This window comes from Procambarus clarkii, chromosome 22 (assembly GCF_040958095.1).
Source record: "Procambarus clarkii isolate CNS0578487 chromosome 22, FALCON_Pclarkii_2.0, whole genome shotgun sequence".
Classification (NCBI taxonomy): Eukaryota; Metazoa; Arthropoda; class Malacostraca; order Decapoda; family Cambaridae; genus Procambarus; species Procambarus clarkii.
In genome coordinates this window covers 1,884,253-1,892,623 of record NC_091171.1, presented here as the reverse complement: position 1 = coordinate 1,892,623, position 8,371 = coordinate 1,884,253, and positions in this window count along the sequence as shown.

Below are 8,371 nucleotides of genomic sequence, written 5' to 3'. Positions count from 1 at the left end.
GCCAGGTCCACAAGTGTGTTTGGTGCCAGGTTCATAAGTGTGTCTGATGCCAGGTCCACAAGTGTGTCTTGTGACAGGTCCACAAGTGTGTCTGGTGCCAGGCCCACAAGTGTGTCTGGTGCCAGGTCCACAAGTGTCTGGTGCCAGGCCCACAAGTGTGTCTGGTGCCAGGCCCACAAGTGACTGGTGCCAGGCCCACAAGTGTGTCTGGTGCCAGATCCACAAGTGTCTGGTGCCAGGTCCACAAGTGAATGGTGCCAGGTCCACAAGTGTGTCTTGTGACAGGTCCACAAGTGTGTCTGGTGCCAGGTCCATAATAGTGCCTGGTGCCAGGCCCACAAGTGTCTGGTGTCAGGTCCACAAGTGTGTCTGATGCCAGGTCCACAAGTGTGTCTGGTGTCAGGTCAACTAGTGTCTGGTGAAAGGCCCACAAGTGTCTGGTGCCAGGTCCACAAGTGTGTCTGATGCCAGGTCCACAAGTGTGTCTGATGCCAGGCCCACAAGTGTCTGGTGCCAAGTCCACAAGTGTGTCTGATGCCAGGCCCACAAGTGTGTCTGGTGCCAGGCCCACAAGTGTGTCTGGTGCCAGGCCTACAAGTGTGTCTGGTGCCAGGCCCACAAGTGTGTCTGGTGCCAGGTCCACAAGTGTGTCTGGTGCCAGGCACACAAGTGTCTGGTGCTAGGTCCATAAGTGTGTCTGATGCCAGGTCCACAAGTGTGTCTAGTGCCAGGTCCACAAGTGTGTCTGGTGCCTGGCCTATAAGTGTGTCTGGTGCCAGGCCCACAAGTGTGTCTGGTGCCAGGTCCCCAAGTGTGCCTGGTGCCAGGCCCACAAGTGTGTCTGGTGCCAGGCCTACAAGTGTGTATAGTGCCAGGCCCACAAGTGTGTCTGGTGCCAGGTCCACAAGTGTGTTTGGTGCCAGGTTCATAAGTGTGTCTGATGCCAGGTCCACAAGTGTGTCTTGTGACAGGTCCACAAGTGTGTCTGGTGCCAGGCCCACAAGTGTGTCTGGTGCCAGGTCCACAAGTGTCTGGTGCCAGGTCCACAAGTGTGTCTGATGCCAGGTCCACAAGTGTGTCTTGTGACAGGTCCACAAGTGTGTCTTGTGACAGGTCCACAAGTGTGTCTGATGCCAGGTCCACAAGTGTGTCTTGTGACAGGTCCACAAGTGTGTCTTGTGCCAGGTCCACAAGTGTGCCTGGTGCCAGGCCCACAAGTGTCTGGTGCCAGGTCCACATGTGTGTCTGATGCCAGGTCCACAAGTGTGTCTGGTGTCAGGTCAACAAGTGTCTGGTGAAAGGCCCACAAGTGTCTGGTGCCAGGTCCACAAGTGTGTCTGATGCCAGGTCTACAAGTGTGTCTGATGCCAGGCCCACAAGTGTCTGGTACCAGGTCCACAAGTGTAACTGATGCCAGGCCCACAAGTGTGTCTGGTGCCAGGCCCACAAGTGTGTCTGGTGCCAGGCCTACAAGTGTGTCTGGTGCCAGGCCCACAAGTGTGTCTGGTGCCAGGTCCACAAGTGTGTCCTGTGACAGGTTCATAAGTGTGTCTGGTGCCAGGTCTATAATTGTGTCTGGTGCCAGGTCCACACGTGACTGGTGCCAGGCCCAGAAGTGTCTGGTGCCAGGTCCACAAGTGTCTGGTGTCAGGTTCACAAGTGTCTGGTGCCAGGTCCACAAGTGACTGGTGCCAGGCCCAGAAGTGTCTGGTGCCAGGTCCACAAGTGTCTGGTGTCAGGTCCACAAGTGTCTGGTGCCAGGTCCACAAGTGTGTCTGGTGCCAGGTACACAAGTGTCTGGTGCCAGGCCTACAAGTGTGTCTGGTGCCAGGCCCACAAGTGTGTCTGGTGCCAGGTCCACAAGTGTGTCTGGTGCCAGGCACACAAGTGTCAGGTGCTAGGTCCACAAGTGTGTCTGGTGTCAGGTCCACAAGTGTCTGGTGCCAGGTCCACAAGTGTCTGGTGCCAGGTCCACAAGTGACTGGTGTCAGGTCCACAAGTGACTGGTGCCAGGCCCAGAAGTGTCTGGTGCCAGGTCCACAAGTGTCTGGTGTCAGGTGCACATGTGTCTGGTGCCAGGTCCACAAGTGACTGGTGCCAGGTCCACAAGTGTCTGGTGCCAGGTCCACAAGTGTCTGGTGCCAGGTCCACAAGTGTCTGGCGTCAGGTCCACAAGTGACTGGTGCCAGGCCCAGAAGTGTCTGATGCCAGGTCCACAAGTGTCTGGTGTCAGGTCCACAAGTGTCTGGTGCCAGGTCCACAAGTGTGTCTGGTGCCAGGTCCACAAGTGTCTGGTGCCAGGCCTACAAGTGTGTCTGGTGCCAGGTCCACAAGTGTCTGGTGCCAGGCCTACAAGTGTGTCTGGTGCCAGGCCCACAAGTGTGTCTGGTGCCAGGTCCACAAGTGTGTCTGGTGCCAGGCACACAAGTGTCTGGTGCTAGGTCCACAAGTGTGTCTGGTGCCAGGTCCACAAGTGTGTCTGGTGCCAGGCACACAAGTGTCTGGTGCTAGGTCCATAAGTGTGTCTGATGCCAGGTCCACAAGTGTGTCTAGTGCCAGGTCCACAAGTGTGTCTGGTGCCTGGCCTATAAGTGTGTCTGGTGCCAGGCCCACAAGTGTGTCTGGTGCCAGGTCCCCAAGTGTGCCTGGTGCCAGGCCCACAAGTGTGTCTGGTGCCAGGCCTACAAGTGTGTATAGTGCCAGGCCCACAAGTGTGTCTGGTGCCAGGTCCCCAAGTGTGTCTGGTGCCAGGCCCACAAGTGTGTCTGGTGCCAGGTCCCCAAGTGTATCTGGTGCCAGGCCCACAAGTGTGTCTGGTGCCAGGTCCACAAGTGTGTTTGGTGCCAGGTTCATAAGTGTGTCTGATGCCAGGTCCACAAGTGTGTCTTGTGACAGGTCCACAAGTGTGTCTGGTGCCAGGCCCACAAGTGTGTCTGGTGCCAGGTCCACAAGTGTCTGGTGCCAGGCCCACAAGTGTGTCTGGTGCCAGGCCCACAAGTGACTGGTGCCAGGCCCACAAGTGTGTCTGGTGCCAGATCCACAAGTGTCTGGTGCCAGGTCCACAAGTGAATGGTGCCAGGTCCACAAGTGAATGGTGCCAGGTCCACAAGTGTGTCTTGTGACAGGTCCACAAGTGTGTCTGGTGCCAGGTCCATAATAGTGCCTGGTGCCAGGCCCACAAGTGTCTGGTGTCAGGTCCACAAGTGTGTCTGATGCCAGGTCCACAACTGTGTCTGGTGTCAGGTCAACTAGTGTCTGGTGCCAGGCCCACAAGTGTGTCTGGTGCCAGGTCCCCAAGTGTGTCTGGTGCCAGGCCCCCAAGTGTGTCTGGTGCCAGGTCCACAAGTGTGTTTGGTGCCAGGTTCATAAGTGTGTCTGATGCCAGGTCCACAAGTGTGTCTTGTGACAGGTCCACAAGTGTGTCTGGTGCCAGGCCCACAAGTGTGTCTAGTGCCAGGTCCACAAGTGTCTGGTGCCAGGCCCACAAGTGTGTCTGGTGCCAGGCCCACAAGTGACTGGTGCCAGGCCCACAAGTGTGTCTGGTGCCAGATCCACAAGTGTCTGGTGCCAGGTCCACAAGTGAATGGTGCCAGGTCCACAAGTGTCTCTTGTGACAGGTCCACAAGTGTGTCTGGTACCAGGTCCATAATAGTGCCTGGTGCCAGGCCCACAAGTGTCTGGTGTCAGGTCCACAAGTGTGTCTGATGCCAGGTCCACAACTGTGTCTGGTGTCAGGTCAACTAGTGTCTGGTGAAAGGCCCACAAGTGTCTGGTGCCAGGTCCACAAGTGTGTCTGATGCCAGGTCCACAAGTGTGTCTGATGCCAGGCCCACAAGTGTCTGGTGTCAGGTCCACATGTGTGTCTGATGCCAGGTCCACAAGTGTGTCTGGTGTCAGGTCAACAAGTGTCTGGTGAAAGGCCCACAAGTGTCTGGTGCCAGGTCCACAAGTGTGTCTGATGCCGGGTCCACAAGTGTGTCTGATGCCAGGCCCACAAGTGTCTGGTACCAGGTCCACAAGTGTAACTGATGCCAGGCCCACAAGTGTGTCTGGTGCCAGGCCCACAAGTGTGTCTGGTGCCAGGCCTACAAGTGTGTCTGGTGCCAGGCCCACAAGTGTGTCTGGTGCCAGGTCCACAAGTGTGTCCTGTGACAGGTTCATAAGTGTGTCTGGTGCCAGGTCCATAATTGTGTCTGGTGCCAGGTCCACACGTGACTGGTGCCAGGCCCTGAAGTGTCTGGTGCCAGGTCCACAAGTGTCTGGTGTCAGGTCCACAAGTGTCTGGTGCCAGGTCCACAAGTGACTGGTGCCAGGCCCAGAAGTGTCTGGTGCCAGGTCCACAAGTGTCTGGTGTCAGGTCCACAAGTGTCTGGTGCCAGGTCCACAAGTGTGTCTGGTGCCAGGTCCACAAGTGTCTGGTGCCAGGCCTACAAGTGTGTCTGGTGCCAGGCCCACAAGTGTGTCTGGTGCCAGGTCCACAAGTGTGTCTGGTGCCAGGCACACAAGTGTCTGGTGCCAGGTCCACAAGTGTCTGGTGTCAGGTCCACAAGTGTCTGGTGCCAGGTCCACAAGTGTGTCTGGTGACAAGGCCCACAAGTGTGTCTGGTGCCAGGTCCACAAGTGTGTCTGGTGCCAGGCACACAAGTGTCTGGTGCCAGGTCCACAAGTTTCTGGTGCCAGGTCCACAAGTGTGTCTGGTGCCAGGCACACAAGTGTCTGGTGCCAGGTCCACAAGTGTGTCTGGTGTCAGGTCCACAAGTGTCTGGTGCCAGGCACACAAGTGTCTGGTGCCAGGTCCACAAGTGTGTCTGGTGTCAGGTCCACAAGTGTCTGGTGCCAGGTCCACAAGTGTCTGGTGCCAGGTCCACAAGTGACTGGTGTCAGGTCCACAAGTGACTGGTGCCAGGCCCAGAAGTGTCTGGTGTCAGGTCCACATGTGTCTGGTGCCAGGTCCACAAGTGACTGGTGCCAGGTCCACAAGTGTCTGGTGCCAGGTCCACAAGTGTCTGGTGCCAGGTCCACAAGTGTCTGGTGTCAGGTCCACAAGTGACTGGTGCCAGGCCCAGAAGTGTCTGGTGCCAGGTCCACAAGTGTCTGGTGTCAGGTCCACAAGTGTCTGGTGCCAGGTCCACAAGTGTGTCTGGTGCCAGGTCCACAAGTGTCTGGTGCCAGGCCTACAAGTGTGTCTGGTGCCAGGTCCACAAGTGTCTGGTGCCAGGCCTACAAGTGTGTCTGGTGCCAGGCCCACAAGTGTGTCTGGTGCCAGGTCCACAAGTGTGTCTGGTGCCAGGCACACAAGTGTCTGGTGCTAGGTCCACAAGTGTGTCTGGTGCCAGGTCCACAAGTGTGTCTGGTGCCAGGCACACAAGTGTCTGGTGCTAGGTCCATAAGTGTGTCTGATGCCAGGTCCACAAGTGTGTCTAGTGCCAGGTCCACAAGTGTGTCTGGTGCCTGGCCTATAAGTGTGTCTGGTGCCAGGCCCACAAGTGTGTCTGGTGCCAGGTCCCCAAGTGTGCCTGGTGCCAGGCCCACAAGTGTGTCTGGTGCCAGGCCTACAAGTGTGTATAGTGCCAGGCCCACAAGTGTGTCTGGTGCCAGGTCCCCAAGTGTGTCTGGTGCCAGGCCCACAAGTGTGTCTGGTGCCAGGTCCCCAAGTGTGTCTGGTGCCAGGCCCACAAGTGTGTCTGGTGCCAGGTCCACAAGTGTGTTTGGTGCCAGGTTCATAAGTGTGTCTGATGCCAGGTCCACAAGTGTGTCTTGTGACAGGTCCACAAGTGTGTCTGGTGCCAGGCCCACAAGTGTGTCTGGTGCCAGGTCCACAAGTGTCTGGTGCCAGGCCCACAAGTGTGTCTGGTGCCAGGCCCACAAGTGACTGGTGCCAGGCCCACAAGTGTGTCTGGTGCCAGATCCACAAGTGTCTGGTGCCAGGTCCACAAGTGAATGGTGCCAGGTCCACAAGTGTGTCTTGTGACAGGTCCACAAGTGTGTCTGGTGCCAGGTCCATAATAGTGCCTGGTGCCAGGCCCACAAGTGTCTGGTGTCAGGTCCACAAGTGTGTCTGATGCCAGGTCCACAAGTGTGTCTGGTGTCAGGTCAACTAGTGTCTGGTGAAAGGCCCACAAGTGTCTGGTGCCAGGTCCACAAGTGTGTCTGATGCCAGGTCCACAAGTGTGTCTGATGCCAGGCCCACAAGTGTCTGGTGCCAGGTCCACAAGTGTAACTGATGCCAGGCCCACAAGTGTGTCTGGTGACAGGCCCACAAGTGTGTCTGGTGCCAGGCCTACAAGTGTGTCTGGTGCCAGGCCCACAAGTGTGTCTGGTGCCAGGTCCACAAGTGTGTCCTGTGACAGGTTCATAAGTGTGTCTGGTGCCAGGTCCATAATTGTGTCTGGTGCCAGGTCCACACGTGACTGGTGCCAGGCCCAGAAGTGTCTGGTGCCAGGTCCACAAGTGTCTGGTGTCAGGTCCACAAGTGTCTGGTGCCAGGTCCACAAGTGACTGGTGCCAGGCCCAGAAGTGTCTGGTGCCAGGTCCACAAGTGTCTGGTGTCAGGTCCACAAGTGTCTGGTGCCAGGTCCACAAGTGTGTCTGGTGCCAGGTCCACAAGTGTCTGGTGCCAGGCCTACAAGTGTGTCTGGTGCCAGGCCCACAAGTGTGTCTGGTGCCAGGTCCACAAGTGTGTCTGGTGCCAGGCACACAAGTGTCTGGTGCTAGGTCCACAAGTGTGTCTGGTGTCATGTCCACAAGTGTCTGGTGCCAGGTCCACAAGTGTCTGGTGCCAGGTCCACAAGTGACTGGTGTCAGGTCCACAAGTGACTGGTGCCAGGCCCAGAAGTGTCTGGTGCCAGGTCCACAAGTGTCTGGTGTCAGGTCCACATGTGTCTGGTGCCAGGTCCACAAGTGACTGGTGCCAGGTCCACAAGTGTCTGGTGCCAGGTCCACAAGTGTCTGGTGCCAGGTCCACAAGTGTCTGGTGTCAGGTCCACAAGTGACTGGTGCCAGGCCCAGAAGTGTCTGGTGCCAGGTCCACAAGTGTCTGGTGTCAGGTCCACAAGTGTCTGGTGCCAGGTCCACAAGTGTGTTTGGTGCCAGGTCCACAAGTGTCTGGTGCCAGGCCTACAAGTGTGTATGGTGCCAGGTCCACAAGTGTCTGGTGCCAGGCCTACAAGTGTGTCTGGTGCCAGGCCCACAAGTGTGTCTGGTGCCAGGCCCACAAGTGTGTCTGGTGCCAGGTCCACAAGTGTGTCTGGTGCCAGGCACACAAGTGTCTGGTGCTAGGTCCACAAGTGTGTCTGGTGCCAGGTCCACAAGTGTGTCTGGTGCCAGGCACACAAGTGTCTGGTGCTAGGTCCATAAGTGTGTCTGATGCCAGGTCCACAAGTGTGTCTAGTGCCAGGTCCACAAGTGTGTCTGGTGCCTGGCCTATAAGTGTGTCTGGTGCCAGGCCTACAAGTGTGTCTGGTGCCAGGTCCCCAAGTGTGCCTGGTGCCAGGCCCACAAGTGTGCCTGGTGCCAGGCCTACAAGTGTGTATAGTGCCAGGCCCACAAGTGTGTCTGGTGCCAGGTCCCCAAGTGTGTCTGGTGCCAGGCCCACAAGTGTGTCTGGTGCCAGGTCCCCAAGTGTGTCTGGTGCCAGGCCCACAAGTGTGTCTGGTGCCAGGTCCACAAGTGTGTTTGGTGCCAGGTTCATAAGTGTGTCTGATGCCAGGTCCACAAGTGTGTCTTGTGACAGGTCCACAAGTGTGTCTGGTGCCAGGCCCACAAGTGTGTCTGGTGCCAGGTCCACAAGTGTCTGGTGCCAGGCCCACAAGTGTGTCTGGTGCCAGGCCCACAAGTGACTGGTGCCAGGCCCACAAGTGTGTCTGGTGCCAGATCCACAAGTATCTGGTGCCAGGTCCACAAGTGAATGGTGCCAGGTCCACAAGTGTGTCTTGTGACAGGTCCACAAGTGTGTCTGGTGCCAGGTCCATAATAGTGCCTGGTGCCAGGCCCACAAGTGTCTGGTGTCAGGTCCACAAGTGTGTCTGATGCCAGGTCCACAAGTGTGTCTGGTGTCAGGTCAACTAGTGTCTGGTGAAAGGCCCACAAGTGTCTGGTGCCAGGTCCACAAGTGTGTCTGATGCCAGGTCCACAAGTGTGTCTGATGCCAGGCCCACAAGTGTCTGGTGCCAGGTCCACAAGTGTGTCTGATGCCAGGCCCACAAGTGTGTCTGGTGCCAGGCCCACAAGTGTGTCTGGTGCCAGGCCTACAAGTGTGTCTGGTGCCAGGCCAACAAGTGTGTCTGGTGCCAGGTCCACAAGTGTGTCTGGTGCCAGGCACACAAGTGTCTGGTGCTAGGTCCATAAGTGTGTCTGATGCCAGGTCCACAAG